The sequence below is a fragment of the Balaenoptera ricei genome, chromosome 5, assembly GCF_028023285.1.
Source record: "Balaenoptera ricei isolate mBalRic1 chromosome 5, mBalRic1.hap2, whole genome shotgun sequence".
NCBI lineage: Eukaryota > Metazoa > Chordata > Mammalia > Artiodactyla > Balaenopteridae > Balaenoptera > Balaenoptera ricei.
Genome location: NC_082643.1, coordinates 95,904,243 through 95,925,059, shown reverse-complemented (window position 1 = coordinate 95,925,059; position 20,817 = coordinate 95,904,243).

Here is a 20,817-nt window from a genome sequence, read left to right as displayed (position 1 = left end):
GAAATCTCTGTATCTTCCTCCCAATTTTGCTGTGAACCTCAAAGTGCTCTTAAAAAATTATTTTTAAAAAATTCAGTTCAGACCTTGTTGGAATCAGAGAGCAGCCCCTCACCATACGTGTGCAATGAAAGAAAGGAATTGCACACTTTGAAAGTTGGAGATAAAGATATAACAATTTAAAATCCATTATTCTTTTAGACATACCACATGTCATGTTGCCATGTGAAGAGATATGAAGAAGTAGGAAAATGTGGCCTATAATCAGGAGCAAAATTAATCAACAGAAACAAAATCGCAGGTAGTTCAGATGGCATAATTCGTTATCAAGGACTTTAAGACAACTATTTTAAAAGTTTTAAATCATGTATAGTGTAAGATGGAACAAATGGCTGAATATATGAATGTTTCTAGGAGGATATCAAATATATAACAGAGAATCAAGCTGACATTTTTGTACTGAAAAGTACAAAATAAGAAATAGAAATTTATTAGAGTGTTTTAACATCAGATAGAAAAAAAGCAGAAGAAACCACTGGTGAACATAAAGATATGTCAATAGTAATTACCCAAACAAAAGTACACAAGGAATATAAGATTGGGAAAAAACTAATCAAGGGATAAGTGTTCTATGGGAAAATATTAAATTAGTAAATATGTATGTAATTTGAGTCCTAGTATGAGAGGATATAAAGAACTAGGCAGAAAAATACTTAAAGAAACAATAGCAAAGCACTTTTAAAATTTAATTTAAAAAATCTCAATTTACAGACCCAAAAACACAGGAAACACCAAGGAAAATAAGAACAAAGAAATTCACCTAGGCACAGCAGTCAAACTTTTGAAAACAAATATAAAGAAAAAATTCTAAAAGCAGTCACCAAATAAATAAGACCCAATGAGTATAAGGGAAGGGGAACCAGATGTCAATGAAACACTATCTTTTAAAGTGTTGAAAAAAAAGAAATATCAACTTAGAATTCTATGCCCAGTGAAAATATACTTCAATACAAACACATAATGAGGAAATATTTAGATAAAAATATGTTGAAAATTCATTTCCAATATACCAACACTACAATTAATGGTAAAGAGAGGTTTTCAGGCTGAAGTAGATGATAACAGTCACTAATACTTAGAGTAAAGAATAAAAATAACCAATGATGGTTAATATGTTGGGAAATGTAAATAAAATATGTTTTTCTTTTCTTTTAGTAAAATCTTAAAGAAAAAACTGACTTTTAAAGTACCATTTTAAAAGTAAACCGTTTTTATGGTTAATAACATACAGAAGTAAAATAAATAACAGCATAGTACAAAGAATGATGGGTAAATGGAATTATACTGTAGTAAGGTTCTTACATTATCTATGAATTGCCATTATGTTAATTCAAAATAAATAGTGTTAGGTCAATAATGTATTTATGAATGCTACAGCTATTATCAAAAATAAAATACATATTTTATACAAATACATAAAAGTTATACATATAAATATATAAAATAATATGGCTAAAAAATAAAGGAAATAAAATGGAAGCTGAAAGAATGCCAAGAAGGCTATAATGTTGGATACACAACAAAATGCATTTGTGAAAACCCACAAAATTTTGCAGCACAAAAAGTGTATGAAAATTTAAGAAAACATCATCTGAAAGACTGGGGGCTCCCAGGATAGAATGTAGAGTGTCACTGAAGAGGGTGGGGTAGGGGGGAAGGTGCTGTCCTAAATATCTTTGGAAATGAGTGATATCTATAAGACTAAAGGCAAAAGGAACCATACATTTAGCATTGTACTCTAGTTGATAAGGGCATTTCCCAAGGGGTATGAATTAAGGATTCTGATACTGCTATGCATGTATATTGGAACCGAACAACTAAGTGAACTGATGGCAGATGGTGAGAGCCACTCTTTTCACTGTTGGAGTGAGAGCGCACAGGTAAGCAAGGAAAAGAGGCTAGAATGCTCCATATGTCATAAATTAGAGACATGAGTAAAAATTCATGTTTAACTTACTATAGATGTAGATTGTTCCATATACGAAAATTTATAGGTGTACACATGGGTTAGTATACACACTTATATTCCATTGCTCTGTCATTTTAGAGGGCCTAGAAGCATCAACACCCTAGTAGTATCATTCTATTATCATTCTTTGAAAAAAGGAACAGAGATTCCTTGGAGAAATGGCTTCTTGTAACACTGGATCAGGGACTCTGCCAAAGGGTCCTGGAGCATCTTGAAGTGTCAGGAAGTAAGGAAGTGCTCCTCCCCCTCCAAACACACACACACACACACACACACACACACACACGATTAAGGGGTATATCAAAAAAGCAGAGGAGCCAACCAAAAGAGCTCCCAGTGGCCAAAGCTGAAAAAATTTAAGCAATATAATAAAGTAGTATTGGATTATTAAAGTATACTAAAGTATAAAATAAATGTCTATGAATTTATACTAATATAAATAAATGGTTGAATAAATTAGTAAATGGGAAAGAGTAGGCAAAACTTTTGTTTAGAATTCCAAATAATTTATGTAGATACTGCCCCCTCAAGGAAGTGAAGCTTATTAACTCCCCACTCCTTAAGTGAGTACTGCATAGAGAGACCTCCTTCCGAAGAATACAGTATGGGAAGGGGTAAATGAAACACTAACTTTACCCGGAGAAACCTGACAAACGCTACCTCAGCCAGGTGATCAAGATTAACATCAACAGTGATGTCATGTTGATAGAATGTACTCAATATGACATGATGAAAATAGCACTTTACCTCTCTGGTATTCCTCCCAAAACCCATAGCCCCAGTGAAATCATTAGAAAAATATCCATTTCCAATTGAGGAACATTCTACAAAATTACCAATATTCCTACAAATGGCCACGGTCCTCAAAAACAAGGAAGTCTAAGAAAATGTCATCACCAAGGGGAAACTAAGGAGACATGACTATTAAATACAATCTGTTTTCCTGGACGGAATCTTGGACCAGAAAACAGACATTAGGTAAAAATTAAGTAACTCTGATAAGAGTATGGGCTTTAGTTAACAATGATGTATCAATATTGGTTTATTAATTCTAACAAATATACAATACTAATCCAAGATATTAATAATAGGGAAGAATAAATTGAGGTATATGATATCTTGATAACTTTTCTGTGAATGTAAAACCGTTCTAAAATGAAAAGTTTATCTAAATTGTTTTTGTTTTTAAAACAATCCAGTGAAGACAGGCAAGAAAGAAGGAAGGAAGGAAGGAAGAAAGGAAGGAAGGAAGGAAGGAAGGAAGGAAGGAAGGGAGGAAGGAAGGACAAATGGGTCAAATAGAAAATAAATAGCAATGGGGACTTCCCTGGCAGACCAGTGGTTAAGACCCAGTGGCCCTTCCACTGCAGGGGGTGCAGGTTCTTTCCCTGGTCAGGGAACTGAGATCCCTCAGGACATGTGACATGGCCAATTAATAAATAAATGTGTTTAAAAAAAATAGATAAGAAATAACAATACTGTCATATTAAACCTAATCATACCAAAATTTACATCCATTAAAATAGGCAAAACACATTAATTAAAAGGCAGAGATGGAATTTTTACACGACAATACGAAAAAGAACAAGCAAAGTGAGAAGGTAGCATATATACTCTACCAAATGTAAAATAGCTAGTGGGACGCAGCTGCATCGCAGGGGGAGATCAGCTTGGTGCTTTTTGGCCACCTAGAGGGGTGGGATAGGGAGGGTGGGAGGGAGATACAAGAGGGAGGGTATATGGTGATATATGTAAACATATAGCTGATTCACTTTGTTATACAGCAGAAACTAACACAATATTGTAAAGCAATTTTACTCCAATAAATATGTTAATAAATAAATAAACATAAAGTAAACTACATCTATTTACATAATAATTAAGTATCTTTAAAGTTGTGACGAAGAGAGAACCTCAAATTCAGCCTGTGAAAAAAGACACATTACTTAGGGAAGAACAAAAATAAGAAAGATAAGACTTCTCACCAGAAAAAAAAGTGCAAGCTAGATGATGGAGCAAAACTTTTGAAATACTGAAAAAAAATATTTTAACTTCGAAGTCTATGCCTAGAAAAAATATCTCTCAACAACTAAAGCAAATAAACATTTTCTCAGACGTACAAAAACTGAAAGAATTCATAACCAGTAGACTTGTATGATATGAAATGTGAAAGAAAGTCCTTCAGGCAAAAAAAAAAAAAAATTGTATCAGATTGATATATGGATGTATACAAAGGACCAGAGAGACCCAGAAATGGTAACTATGTGGTGGTATGTAAAAGAGGTATTTTTAAATATGATTTAAAGAAATTTTAAAGGTATTTGACTGTTTACAGCAATGTGAATATTAATGCATTTTGGGGTTTATACCACATTCAGAAGTAAAAATGACAATAACACAAAAGCCAGGAGAAGATAACTGGAAGTACACTGGTGTAAGATTCTTATGCTCTATGTGAAATGTATAATATCACTTACTTTCTAGGTAAACTAGAAATTATAATGAGGACTGGCCCGGCGGTCCAGTGGTTAAGACTCTGCTCTTCCACTGCAGGGGCCTTGGGTTCAATCCCTGGTTGGGGAAGTTCTGCCTGCCATGCAGTGCGGGCAAAAAAAAAAAAAAAATTATAATGGACTCTATAACCTAAAGATGAATACCAAAAACTGTAGTACAAACACTGAAGAAACAAAAATGTATATCTAATAAAACCAAAAATAAGATAAAATCGAATTATACAAAACATGTTATTAATACAAAAGAAGAGAGGAAAGAGGTAGCATAAAAATCAAATACAACAAAAGGAAAACAAATGGAAAGATGATAAATTTATGTCCCAAAATACATTGAAATGTAAATGGTCTAAACTCCCCAATTAAAAGGCAAAATATTTCAGAACAAATATAAAAGTAACACCCTATTATTTGCTATATATTATCCACAAGAAACCTACATTGTATATAAAGAAACTAATAGGTAAGAGGAAAAGGATGTGTCAACAAATTAGATAAATGAGACGAAATGTAAAATTCCTAGAAAGACACTAGCAAAACTGACTCAAGAAGAAATAATCTGAATAGGCCTAGAGCAAGCATGGAATTAGTAATTTCAAAATATTCAACAAAGAAAAATCCCAGAATCTGATAGCTTCACTGGTGAATTCTACATAATATTTACAATAGAATTAACACAAATCCATCACAAACTCATCCAAAAAAATAGAAGAAGGAATACTTCCCAATTTATTGTATGCTGGCAGTATACCCTAATACCAAAACGAGACAATGACATCCTAAGAAAAGAAAGCTAGAAACCAATTCCCTTATGAACATAGACATAAAATTCCTTAAAAAAAATAAGTGAATTAAATCTGGCAACATATAAAAAAGATTATGTGCCATGAGCAAGTAGTATGTATCCCAGGAATGCAAACTTGCAAGAATAAAAAATCAAATTAATACACCTCATTCATAAAGAATAAAAGCCATATGATAATCTTAATAAATGCAGAAGAACATACTTGATAAGACATTTTACGATAAAAATAATCAACAAACCAGTTATAAAAGGAAGCTCCCTGACCTAATAAAAGTTGAGGTACAAAAACCCCACAGCTAACAGCATAATTAACATGAAAGAACTGAATGCTTTTTCCTTAAGCTCAGAAGAAAGATAAGGAAGACCACTCTTGCCACTTCCATTCAACAATATATTGGAGATTCTAGCCAAGACAGTTAAACAAAATTAAAATTAAAATTAAAATTAAAAATTAAAGGCATCCATATTGGAAAGGAAGAAGTAAAACTATCTCTACCTGAAGATAACAAGTACTTGTATATAGAAAATCTTAAGGAATTCATAAAAAAATGCTCTCAGAACTAAAACTACATAAATACAGCCAGATTACAGAATACAAGATCAGTATACCAAAATTAATTGTTTCTATACACTAGCAATGAACAATGCCAAAATGAAATTAAGAAAACAATTTCATTTGCAGTAGAATCAATAATAATAAAAAGGAATAAATTTAACAAAAATATAATACTTGTACCTTGAGAACTAAAAAACAATTATTGAAAGAAATTAAAGAGGAACCAAATAAATGAGAAGACAGCCCATAATCAGAGGTCAGAAGACTTAATTTTAAGATAGCAATACTCCAAAAACTGATCTACAGATTCAAAGCAATTCTTGTCAAAACCCCATCTGGCTACTTTGCAGAAAATGACAAGCTGATTCTGAAATGTATACAGAAATTCAAGGGGCCCAGAATAGCCAAAATAATCTTGGAAAAGAAGAACAAAGTTGGAGGACTTATACATTCTGATTTCAAATATTACTGCAAGGCTACAGTAATCAAGACATTGTGGTGCTAGAATAAAGGTAAACATACAGGTAAATGAAACACAATTGAAAGCCCAGAAATAAACTCTCAGGTTTATGGTCAATTGATTTTCCACAGTGGGGCTGAAATAGTTCAAAGGGGAAAGAATAGTCTTTTCAAAATGTGCTCTAGGAGAAAGCAATAGAAGATCGTTACCATTGTAAATCCATAGCCAGAAACAAAAAGAGCCAAAGGAATAAATAATCCAATTTAACTCTCTGCTCACCTTTTGATACCAGTGGTACATTATGATGCCTCAAACCTAACCAGGACAACCATCCAAGGATGAAGGAACACAGTCAATGCATACCATAAAGAACAGCCTCCTTTGGACATACAGGGTAAGAAGTAGGTAGGGTATACATAGATTGAAAAAACAAATAGTGAAAATTGAGATTAGATTAGACCAACCCCCCCTGAAAATTCAGATAATCTCCCCACCTCAAAGTCCACAACTTTAGTCACATCTATCATGTCCTTTATGCCATGTAAGGTAAAAAATTCACAGATTCTGGGATTAAAGCATAGATAGCTTTGCAGGGTCATTATTTTTCCTACCACTGTTTATTAAATCATTCTTTTACTATGATCTAATTTAAATAATAATTGTGCCACACAAAAAAAACTGTACACAAATGTTCACGGAGGCATTATTCATACTAGACAAAAAGTAGAAATAACCCAAATGTCCACCAACATTGAATATATGTTGAATATAAATAAATTGAATATGCATAAATAAAATGTAAATCCATACAATGTGATATTATTAGGCAATCAGAAGGAATGAAGTACTGATACATGCTAAGGTGAACGTTGAAAACATTATGCTAAGCAAAAGAGCCAGTCAGTCACGAAAGACCACATGTTATGATTCTATTCTATGAAATATCCAGAATAGGTAAATCTATAGAGACAGAAAGGAAAATGTCCTGCCTAGGACTCTGGGGTGGGGACTTGGGGAGAATGGGGAGTGACTGTTGATGGGTATAGTTTCTTTCTAGGATGATAGAAATATTCTAAAATAAGTGAATTCTATCTCAACAAAGCTGTTTAAAAAAGTATGAATGACAAGACTAAATTATTATACAGTGTTAATGGTCAAGATAGGAGATCTCCCTTAGGAGAGAAAGGAGGGGGTGGTTGGAAGAGACTCAAGGGGAACCTGTGTATTAACAATGTCCTAGTTCTTCACCAAGTGATGGTTACATGAGTGTTCTCTTTGTTGTCCTCCCTTAAGCAGTATATTTAGGATTTATACATTTGCTGGGTCTATCTTATACTTCAAAATAAAATGTCTAAATAATTTTTTTAAATATTGATAAATGTATTTCTACCCATGACATAAAGAAGGAACACTAGTTTGGAAGTATTACACTAGTAACAATGTTCTAATGATGATAAAAAGAAGTAAAGAGATAATATGAAATATTTGAGATTTTAAAAATCCAACAAGAATTGGAAGTGAATTGAAAGAGAAAAGAGAGGGTGGTGTTAAAGATTATTTTTAGCTTTCTTGCTGTCAGACAGCTTTCCTTTCCGACAGCAAGCAGACTGGACTTAAGTGAACATGCATGTGTGTTTCAATATACTGGGTTTGAGATGCTTTACCATCCAACTGAAGGTGTCAAATAAAAGCTTTATATACATGTTGGAGATACAGGAGATATCCAATTTGAACATTCTGCTGATTTTCCCATTTGTGTTTCTAGATCTACCCCACATTTTCCCCTGTCTTTCTGTATGTTTTGTTTTTGTTTTTGTTTTTTATGAGATGCATCAACTGTATCCCTCAACCTCTGGGCAGAGAGTTATCTTGGTTGAGTTTGTCCAGCGGGAGATACCAGAAGATCAGAGGATGAAAGGAGAGTAAAGTTCATGCGTAGGGTTAGTAAAAGCTCCCAGCCTTTGCTAGCCCCAGAGTGCTTTACCAACTCTTTTTGATTTTGGTTTCTCTTATCCCTATACACACTTCTTACTAAACTCTCCTTAATCAGACCATTTGAATGTACCATCTGTTTCCTGTCAGGATCTTGAGTAATTCAGTAATTGGCACAAGAAGTGGCCCCAGGAAACACCCTTAAAATAGGTTCCTGGAATGGGTAGGTAGAATATTTGAGAAGCTCACACATAGTTTCTTTTCTTGGGAAATGGGACACTGATAACCTCTGGCATGCTGTGACATCGTGATTAGTCGAATAATAACTGGTGGTGGCATAAGATGAAGTGTAGATGCAACGAAGGCATTGGGAGATCAAGTGGCTGTGGCACTTAGTCACTATGGCAACAGTGGTTATTACAAAGATTGTAGCGAGAGAAAAGAAAAAAAAATGAAGGTCTGCTTCAGAACATGAATGAAAAATCAGAACGCTTCTATGGAAACCTAAAAGCATCCCTTATCTCCAGTAGCCATAGGGAAGGTATGAATGAGAATCAAGACCAAGGACTGAATGTAATTGCACAGTGCTTAAAGCCCACTAGATGAAAAAAAACAGCCAGGTATCTTATGCTAAGGTAAGAGTACTAGTGGAAAAAGAATAAGACATTTGGGAAAACAAGGAAAAGGATGAGAATTTTGAATCTCCAAATTCTGGGTATACTCAACTGAGATTTGAAAGGTAACGAATTGGATTTCAGTACCCAAGGAGGAGTGTTCACATCCACAAGGCTAGTTAATTAAAGTATGGGCTTAACATTGGCTTACAGATAATGAGGAAGCAATGCTAGAGATTCTCTGACATAGTGCAGTGGCTCTATACCTTGGTTGTACATTGGAATCACCAAAGAAGCATTAAAAAAAATTCACATCTTGGTCCCACCCACATAGAGTCTGATTTTAACATTCTTAGGTACATTCTGGGCATTGAGTTTTCTGAAGCTCCCCCAGGTGATTCTAATGTGCAGCCTGAGTTGAAAATCACTGATGATGGAGAAGGAATCTGAAGGTTTACGATATGGGACTAGTAGAGCAGGTTTATCATGTGTAACCTCCTCAGCTTCCCTCTACCAATCACCCTGAAAGAGCTTGGAGGATACTTCCCCTACCAAAGCATCTTTGAACATCTCTGTGGTGAATGCCTCCTATGGGCCAAAGATGACTGATGGTAGAAGATACTGCAATAGAAATGGCTCAAAATTTCAGTGGAAAAATAGCATGCCAGTGTAGTAGAGCCCAGATCGAGGGGCTTAACCATCAGAGACAAGGTGTTTAAAATTACATTAATAAGGCATGTGTTGAGCTGATCATAGTGTTCTGATCTGCATTAACCTGTGTCATTGGCTGTCTAACCACTAGGTCCCTCAGAATGAAATAGATGAACAGCCTACTGAGGTGTGGCTTAATATATAAAAGCAGAAAATTCCTAGGTCTGGTGTTGAAAATCTAATTCAAATCATCATAATGGGAATTCATACCCTCTTATCCAGGTCCAAAATCTAAGTCAATACACATGCGTAAAGCACCTCCACTGAAGGGAAAGTTGGTTCCCTTTGAGAAAGGATCTGCACCATAGCCATTGATGAATATTGTGTATTCCCCAAACCTTCTCTTTGTGACTTCTAGCCATTTACCAGGTTATGCACTGGTGAAAGGGAAATACTCAGAATTTCTGGGGGATTATTAAGTAGAGGTTCTGAACTGCTACTAATCATTAGAGACTCTAAATACATCTTGCTACCCTAAGAGTGGGCATTTATTAAAGTCAGGTGATAGATGGAATCTTGACTTGATTCATATCAGAGTGAATCTAAGGGGACCTTGTGGGTTATTTACATTAGGACAAAACAAGTGAAAGCTTCTCAATCTGCATCCATGGCTAAGACAGTAAATCAAAAACAATGCTCAATCACTAGGGCTAATGCAGAACAGTATCACCATCAAATGCTAGAAAGATGTGTGTAGTTAGGGGTACAAGGGATTATTAATACATACCCAATTAACTCACATTTTTGGCTGATGAAAAGCCAGTTTTGGAGACTGACTATGGATCTTTACAAACAAAATCAGGCATTAATGCCTATAGCAGCTCTGTTTTCAGATGCAGCATCTTTACTGGAGAAAATCAGTATTACCCCTGCCACTTGGGTGGTTTAAAGTATAGTTCTTGGATCAGCAGCATCACCTACAAACTTATTAAAAATGCAAATTCTTGGATCTCATTCCTGATAGACTAAATCAGAAACTCTCGAAGTGAGGCCCCCAAATCTGTGTTTTAACAAGCCTTTAAGATGATTCTTTTGCCCTTTTTTGTTAGAGAAACACTGACTTAGATCAATATTTTTTCCCCAATTCCTATCATGAAAAATACTCATAAGCAATTTGCCTTCATAAGGCAAGGATAGTAACTCATCTGTACTGTCTAGTCAAGTTTCATGCTGTCTTTCATAATATAAACTGGAGAGAACTTAATCATTCTGTGTCCCATAAAATTGATGACCTTATGTTAATTGGTCTATAAGTAGGAAGTGGCATGTACTAGATGCCTTATTAAGACATATGGGTACCAAGGGTTGAGAGATAAACCCTGTAAAAGTTCAAGAGCCTGAGCCTGCCACACTGATACAACGTTTTAGTGGTCTGGGATAGGACAGGATATTTCTTCTAAAGTGAAAGATAAATTACTGAAACTTGCACCACCTACTTTTAAGAGGCATAAAACTGGTTGAGCCTATCGTGGAAGTAAAATACACTACCTTTAGGCATGATTATCTGACTAATTCACTGGCTAATTCATAAGATGTCCTAAGATTGGAGCCTGAATTAAAACAGGCTCTTCAGTCAGTCTATGCTGCAGTGCAAACTGCCACCATTTGGGTCCTATGCCAGCAGAAGTAGTTGTTTGGTACAAAGAAGTTACATGAAGCTTCTGGAAAACTCAAAAAAAATAACATAACTGTGCACAATTCTGCAGTTTTGCTATAAGACCATTTATACTTTTCTGCCAAAAATTCATATCCATTTGAAAATCAATTTTATACTGACAGTTGGGCTCTTTTTAATATTGAATACCTGATCACAGGTCTATGAGAAATGAACTTCTCATTATTAAATGATGACTATCTCATTCAATTAAAATTAGATGTTAAAGATTAACAGCGACTGGATTTACCCTCACATCTAAAACAGCTGAAAAACTGGATGGAAACAACTTTTCAAAATATTGGGCATTGGCAATGAAAGATAGTCATCCCTGAAAGAGGAGAAACAAATGACAGTTTGTTTCCAAGCTGTGTCTAAGGGACAAGGGACCTAGACAGAGCCCAGAGATCTCCCTGAGCTGGACAAGATAGCTCTGGGAATTTGAGAAAGAGAAGGCAGCTAGGTTTACATGGCAAAGTACCAGGTGAGAGCCAAGAGTGAAGAGATTTTCAGAGGGTCCCCCTAAAGACTTCAGCTGAGTACTGGCCAGCATATCCATGTGAGAAAACTATGTAAGACTTGAAAAGGAATCACGTGAAAGAATTATGTAGAATAATTACCAAGTGAAGATCACAGAAGACTTGGAATAGTTCCTATTTCTACCAGCCAGATTAGAAGACCTCACAGTTCAAGGGACATCAGAGTACCCAAAATGTTTTGACGTTGGTAGTTGGCCAAAACTAGTCCCAGATTAAATGCTACTTCTAAAAAAGAGTTCAAAAAAAGACCAAAAATCATATTGTTCATGAATAACAGCACTGCATTCTAGGAAAAAGCTCAATAATATTTACAGAAATGAAGTTTATGGGACTACAAAAATATCCATCTCCAAACAAGGTGAAATCCATAATGGCTGGCGTTAAATTTAGAAATCACTAGGCATTTAAAGAAACAGGAAAGAAAATATTAATCAACTGAAAATGGTACAGATGGTAGAAGTAAAAGGCAGTTACTTTAAAACTTTAATGTAACTATATTCCACATGTTCAAGAAGAGGAAAAATTAAACATTTTTAAGTGGACACAAAATATAGAAATAGGGCTGAAGTTGATATTCTAGAGATGAAAACTATAATGTCTAAAATTAAAAAATAATTAATGGCTTAAGAGCAGATTAGAAATTGAAAAAAAAAAAAGGATTAGTAAATTTGAAGAGTAGCAACAAAACCTATCCAAAATGAAACACAGAGGAAAAAAGACTGAAAAAAAAATGAGCATAACATCATTGTACTGTGGTATAACTTTAAGAGGGCAGTATGTGTTTAATCAGGGTCTCTGAAGAAGGGGAAAAGAGGATGATAACAATCTCTGAAAAAATAAGGGCTGAAATTCTCTATAACTGATAAAAATTATGAACCTATAGTTACAAGAAGCTCAATAAATCTCAAGAACAAGAAACATGAAAAAATAAATAAATAAACCATGAAAGATCACAATCAATTTGAATAAACCAGTAAAAAGAGAAAAATCTTAGAAGTAGCCAGTGGAATAAGATACATTATGTAGCTAGGAACAAAGATAAGGTGAATTTTTTCATTTCAAAAGCCAGAACATGTTTAAGTACTGAAAGAAAATAAACTACCAACCTAGAATGCCACACCTAGTTAAAATATCTTTCAGAAACAAAGGGAAAATAAAGAAATTTCAGAAATATAAAAATTGAAAGAATTCATAACCAAGACCTGCACTATAAGAAATGTACTATCAAAAAATTATACCAGGTGAAATTATGAATCAACACAAAGAAATGAAGGGCATCAGAAATGGTAACTACATAGGAATATGTAAAATATTTTTCTAAGAATTTAAATATTTTAAAAGATGATTGAATGTCAAATTAAAAAATTAAAACTATGTATTTTGGGATTTATAAAATAAGTAGAACTAAAGTGTATATGACAATAGCAGAAAGACCAGGAAGAGAAAAATGGAAATATTGTGTTGTGAGATTCTTATATTATAGGTGAAGAAGTATAATACGACCTGAAGGTTGACAGTGAGAAGTTAAATATATATAATATATGCCAAAATAATATGACAAAGTTTTAGCTAATAAGTCAATTTAAAAATAGAAATAAATCATTAAATATACTCAACCCAAAGGAAGGCAGGGAAAAGAAGAAAAAGGAAACAAATAGTGCAAATCGAAAATGAATGACAAAATGGTAAACTTAAAGCCAACCATACAAGTAATCAAATCAAATGTAAATGGTCTAAACAGCCCAACTGAAAGACAGAGATTGTCAGATTGTATTAAAAAAGCAATTATTAACTGTATGTTGCTTACAAGAAACATAGTTTAATATAAAGCAACAACGAGAATAAAGTAAAAGTGTGGTAAGAGATGTGCTACGTTAACAATTTAAACAAAAGTGGTGTGACTATATTTATGTCAGACTTAGTAAATTCGTAACAAAACATATAGCTAGGGATAAAGGGAGCCATTTCATCTAACAAAGAGGTCAATTCATCAAGAGGACATAATAGTTCCAAATATTTATACACCTAATAATTATAACAGCTTTTTAGTACAACTTCCAGGAGAAATAGGTAAATCCACAATAAAAGTTGGATTTTAACACTTCTTTCCAATAATGAATAGAATGAATAGACAGAAAATCAATAAAAATATAGAAGGCTGAATAACACTACCAACTAATTGTATTTAAATAACATTTATGGATCTCTCAACCTAATGATAACAGAATACACATTGTTTTAAAGTACACACAAGGGAGAGACCTACAAGATGGCGGAAGAGTAAGATGCGGAGATCACCTTCCTCCCCACAAATACATCAGAAATACATCTACATGCAGAACAACTCCTACAGAACACCTACTGAACACTGGCAGAAGACCTCAGACTTCCCAAAAGGTAAGAAACTCCCCACGTACCTGGGTAGGGCAAAAGAAAAAAAGAAAAACAGAGACAAAAGAATAGGGACTGGACCTGCAACTCTGGGAGGTAGCTGTGAAGGAGGAAAGGTTTCCACACACTAGGAAGCCCCTTCACTGGCAGAGAAGGGAGTGGCAGGGGAGAAGTTTTGGAGCCACGGACAGCACAGCAATAGGGGTGCAGAGGGCAAAGCAGAGAGATTCCCACACAGAGGGTCAGTGCGGACCAGCACTCACCAGCCTGAGAGGCTTGTCTGCTCACCCACCAGGGCAGGTGGGGCTGGGAGCTGAGGCTCAGGCTTCAGAGGTCAGATCCCATGGAGAGGACTGGGGTTGGCTGCATGAGCACAGCCTGAAAGGGGCTAGTGCACCACAGCTAGATGGGAGGGAGTCCAGGAAAAAGTCTGGAACTGACTAAGAGGCAAGAGACCATTGTTTTGGGGTGTGCAAGGAGAGGGGATTCAGAGCACCACCTAAAAGAGCTCCAGAGATGGGGCGATCCGCGGCTATCAGCATGGACACCAGGAACGGGTATGAAACGCTAAGGTTGCTGCTGCAGCCACCAAGAAGCCTGTGTGCAAGCACAGGTCACTCTCCACACCGCCCCTCCCGGGAGCCGGTGCAGCCCGCCACTGCCAGGGTCCCATGATCCAGGGACAACTTCCCCGGGAGAACACACGGTGTGCCTCGGGCTGTTGCAATGTCATGCCAGCCTCTGCCACTGCAGGCTCGCCCCACATTCCGTACCCCTCCCTCCCCCCGGCCTGAGTGAGCCAGAGCTCCCTAATCAGCTGCTACTTTAACCCCATCCTGTCTGAGTGAAGAAGAGTTGCCCTCAGGCGACCTACACACAGAGACAGGGTCAAATCCAAAGCTGAAGCCCAGGAGATGCGCGAACAAAAAGACAAAGGGAAATTTCTCCCAGCAGCCTCAGGAGCAGCGGATTAAATCTACACAATCAACTTAATGTACCCTGCATCTCTGGAATACCTGAACAGACAACGAATCAACCCAAAATTGAGGCAGTGGAATTTGGGAGCAACTGTAGACTTGGGGTTTGCTATCTGCAACTAATTTCATTCTGGTTTTATGTCTATCTTAGTTTAGCATTTAGAGTTCATTATCATTGATAGATTTGTTTATTGATTGATTGCTCTCTTCCTTTTTTATTTTTATAGATATATATATATATATTTTTCCTTTTTCTCTTTTTGTGAGTGTGTATGGGCTATGCTTCTTTGAGTGATTTTGTCTGTATAGCTTTGTTTTTACCATTTGTCCTAGGTTCTGTCTATCCTTTTTTTTTTTTTAGTATAGGTTTTAGCTCTTGTTATCATTAGTGGACTTGTTTTTTGGTTTGGTTGCTCTCTTCTTTCTTTCTTCCATATTTTTCTTTTTTTATTACTTATTTTATTATTATTTTATTATTACTATTATTATTTTATTATTACTTTATTTTATTACTTATTTTATTATTATTTATTTTTTATTTTTTAAAAAATTAAATTTTTTATTTTTAATAATTTTTCTTATTTTTTATTTTAATAACTTTATTTTCTTTTATTTCTTTTTCTTTCTTTCTCTTTTTTTTTCCTCCCTTTTCTTCTGAGCCGTGTGGCTGACAGGGTCCTGATGCTCCATCTGGGTGTCACGCCTGTGCCCCTGAGGCAGGAGAGCAGAGTTCAGGACATTGGTCTACAAAAGACCTCCAAGCTCCATGTAATATCAAATGGTGAAAGCTCTCCCAGAGATCTCCATCTCAACACTAACACCCAGCTCCACTCAACAACCAGCAAACTACAGTGCTGGACACCCTCTGCCAAACAACTAGCAAGACAGGAAAACAACCACACCCATTAGCAGAAAGGCTGCCTAAAATCATAATAAGGTCACAGACACCCTAAAACACACCACCAGATGTGGTCTTACCACCAGAAAGACAAGATCCAGCCTCATCCACCAGAACACGGGCACTGATCACCTCCACCAGGAAACCTACACAACCCACTGAACCAACCTTATGCACTGGTGGCAGACACCAAAAACAATGGGAACTATGAACCTGCAGCCTGCGAAAAGGAGACCCCAAACACAGTAAGTGAAGCAAAATGAGAAGACAGAGAAACACACGGCAGATGAAGGAGCAAGGTAAAAACCCACCAGACCAAAAAAATGAAGAGGAAATAGGCAGTCTACCTTAAAAAGAATTCAGAGTAAAGATAGTAAAGATGATACAAAATCTTGGAAATAGAATGGAGAAAATACAAGAAACATTTAACAAGGACCTAGAAGAACTAAACAGCAAACAAACAGTGATGAACAACACAATAAATGAAATTAAAAATTCTCTAGAAGAAACCAATAGCAGAATAACTGAGACAGAAGAACGGATAAGTGACCTGGAAGATAAAATAGTGGAAATAACTACCACAGAGCAGAATAAAGAAAAAAGAGTGAAAAGAATTGAGGACAGTCTCAGAGACATCTGGGACAACATTAAATGCACCAACATCTGAATTATAGAGGTCCCAGAAGAAGAGAAAAAGAAAGGGACTCAGAAAATATTTGAATAGATTATAGTTGAAAACTTCCCTAATATGGGAAAGGAAATAGTCAATCAAGTCCAGGAAGCACAGAGAGTCCCATACAGGATAAATCCAAGGAGAAACACACCAAGATACATATTAATGAAACTATCAAAAATTAAATACAAAGAAAAAATATTAAAAGCAGCAACAGAAAAGCAACAAATAACATACAAAGGAATCCCCATAAGGTTAACAGCTGATCTTTCAGCAGAAACTCTGCAAGCCAGAGGGGAGTGGCAGGACATATTTAAAGTGATGAAAGGGAAAAACCGACAACCAAGATTACTCTACTCAGCAAGGATATCATTCAAATTCGATGGAGAAATTAAAATCTTTACAGACAAGCAAAAGCTAAGAGAATTCAGCACCACCAAACCAACTTTACAACAAATGCTAAAGGAACTTCTCTAGGCAGGAAACGCAAGAGAAAGAAAAGACCTACAATAACAAACCCAAAAAATTAAGAAAATGGTAATAGGAACATACATGTGGATAGCTACCTTAAATGTAAATGGATTAAATGCTCCCACTAAAAGACATATACTGGCTGAATGGATACAAAAACAAGACCAGTATATATGCTGTCTACAGGAGACCCACTTCACACTTAGGGACACATACAGACTGAAAGTGAGGGGATGGAAAAAGATAGCCCATGCAAATGGAAATCAAAAGAAAGCTGGAGTAGCAATTCTCATATCAGACAAAATAGACTTTAAAATAAACACTATTACAAGAGACAAAGAAGGACACTACATAATGATCAAGGGATAATCCAAGAAGAAGGTATAACAATTGTGAATATTTATGCACACAACATAGGAGCACCTCAATACATGAGGCAAATGCTAACACCCTTAAAAGGGGAAACCGACAGTAGCACAATAATAGTAGTGGATTTGAACACCTCACTTTCACGAATGGACAGATCCTCCAAAATGAAAATAAATAAGGAAACACAGCTTTAAATGATACATTAAACAAGATGAACTTAATTGATATTTATAGGACATTCCATCCAAAAACAACAGAATACACTTTCTTCTCAAGTTGTCATGGAACATTCTCCATGATAGATCGTATCTTGGGTCACAAATCAAGCCTTGGTAAATTTAAGAAAATTGAAATCACATCAAGTATCTTTTCTAATCACAACGCTATGAGAATAGATATCAATTACAGGAAAAAAAAACTGTAAAAAATACAAACACAGGGAGGCTAAACAATATGCTACTAAATAACGAAGAGATCACTGAAGAAATCAAAGAGGAAATAAAGAAAGACCCAGAAACAAATGACAATGAAAACACAATGACCCAAAACCCATGGGATGCAGCAAAAGCAGTTCTAAGAGGGAAGTTTATAGCAATACAATCCTACCTCAAGAAATAAGAAATATCTCAAATAAGCAACCTAACATTACACCTAGAGCAATTAGAGAAAATAGAACCAAAAAACCCCAAAGTTAGCAGAAGGAAAGAAATCAAAAAGATCAGATCAGAAATAAATGAAAAAGAAATGAAGGAAACAATAGCAAAGATCAATAAAACTAAAAGCTGGTTCTTTGCGAACATAAACAAATTTGATAAACCACTACCCAGTCTCATCAAGAAAAAAAAGGAGAAGATTCAAATCAACAGAGTTAGAAATGAAAAAGGAGAAGTAACAACTGACATTGCAGAAATACAAGGAATCATGAGGGATTACTGCAAGCAACAATATGCCAATAAAATGGACAAGCTGGAATACTGGACAAATTCTTAGAAAAGCACAACCTTCCAAGACTGAACCAGGAAGAAATAGAAAATATAAGCAGAACAATCACAAGCACTGAAATTGAAACTGTGATTAAAATTTTTCCAACAAACAAAAGCCCAGGACCAGATGGCTTCACAGGAGAATTCTATCAAACATTTAGAGAAGAGCTAACACCTATCCTTTTCAAACTCTTCCAAAATAAAGCAGAGGGAGGAACACCCCCAAACTCATTCTATGAGGCCACCATCACCCTGATGCCAAAACCAAACAAAGATGTCACAAAGAAAGATAACTACAGGCCAATATCACTGATGAACATAGATGAAAAAATACTCAACAAAATACTAGCAAACAGAATCCAACAACACATTAAAAGGATCATACACCATGATCAAGTGGGGTTTATCCCTGGAATGCAAGGATTCTTCAATATGCAAATCAATCAATGTGACAAACCATATTAACAAATTGCGGGAGCAAAACCATATGATCATCTCAATAATTGCAGAAAAAATTTTGACAAAATTCAACACCCATTTATGATAAAAGCCCTCCAGAAAGTAGGCATAGAAGGAACTTACCTCAACATAATGAAGGCCATATATAACAAACCCACAGCCAACATCATTCTCAGTGGTGAAAAACTGAAATTGTTTCCTCTAAGATCAGGAAGAAGACAAGGATGTTCACTCTCGCCACTATTTTGAACATCATTTTGGAAGTCCTAGCCACAGCAATCAGAGAAGAAAAAGAAATAAAAGGAATACAAATTGGAAAAGAAGAAGTAAAACTGTCACTGTTTCCAGATGACATGATATTATGCCTAGAAAATCCTAAAGATGCCACCAGAAAACTGCTAGAGGTAATCAATGAATTTGGTAAAGTTGCAGGGCACAAAATTAATGTGCAGAAATCTCTTACATTCCTACACACTAATGATGAAAAATCTGAAAGAGAAATTAAGGAAATACTCCCACTTACCTTTGCAACAAAAAGAATTAAATACCTAGGAATAAACCTACCTAAGGAGACAAAAGACCTGTATGCAGAAAACTATAAGACACTGATGAAAGAAATTAACGATGATACAAACAGATGGAGAGATATACCATGTTCTAGGATTGGAAGAATCAACATTGTGAAAATGACTATACTACCGAAAGCAGTCTATGGATTCAATGCAATCTCTATCAAACTACCAATGGCATTTTTCACAGAACTAGAGCAAAAAATTTCACAATTTGTATGGAAACACAAAAGATTCCGAATAGACAAAACAATCTTGAGAAAGAAAAACAGAGCCGGAGAAATCAATTTCCTGGACTTCAGACTATACTACAAAGCTACAGTAATCAAGACATTATGGTACTGGCACAAAAACAGATATATAGATCAATGGAACAAGATAGAAAACCCAGAGATAAACCCAAGCCCAAATGGTTGCCTTATTTTTGATAAAGGAGGCAAGAATATACAATGAAGAAAAGACAGCCTCTTCAATAATTGGTGCTGGGAAAACGGGACAGCTACATGTAAAAGAATGAATTTAGAACACTCCCTAAAACCGTACACAAAAATAAACTCAAAATGGATTAAAGACCTAAATGTAAGGCCAGACACTATCAAACTCTTAGAGCAAAACATAGGCAGAACACTCTATGACATAAAGCACAGCAAGATCTTTTTTGACCCACCTCTTAGAGAAATGGAAATAAAAACAAAAATAACCAAATGGGACCTAATGAAACTTAAAAGCTTTTGCACAGCAAAGGAAACCATAAACAAGATGAAAAGTCAACCCTCTGAATGGGAGAAAATGTTTGCAAATGAAGCAACTGATAAAGGATTAATCTCCAAGATTTACAAGCAGCTCATGCAGCTCAGTATCAAAAAAACAAACAACCCAATCCAAAAATGGGCAGAAGACCTAAATAGACATTTCTCCAAAGAAGATATACAGATCGCCAACAAACACAAGAAAGGATGCTCAACACCACTAATCATTAGAGAAATGCAAATCAAAACTACAATGAGCTATCACCTCACACCAGTCCAGATGGCCATCATCAAAAAATATATAAGCAGGGCTTCCCTGGTGACGCAGTGGTTGAGAATCTGCCTGCCAATTCAGGGGACACGGGTTCGAGCCCTGGTCTGGGAAGATCCCACATGCCGCGGAGCAACTGGGCCCGTGAGCCACAATTACTGAGCCTGCGCGTCTGGAGTATGTGCTCCGCAACAAGAGAG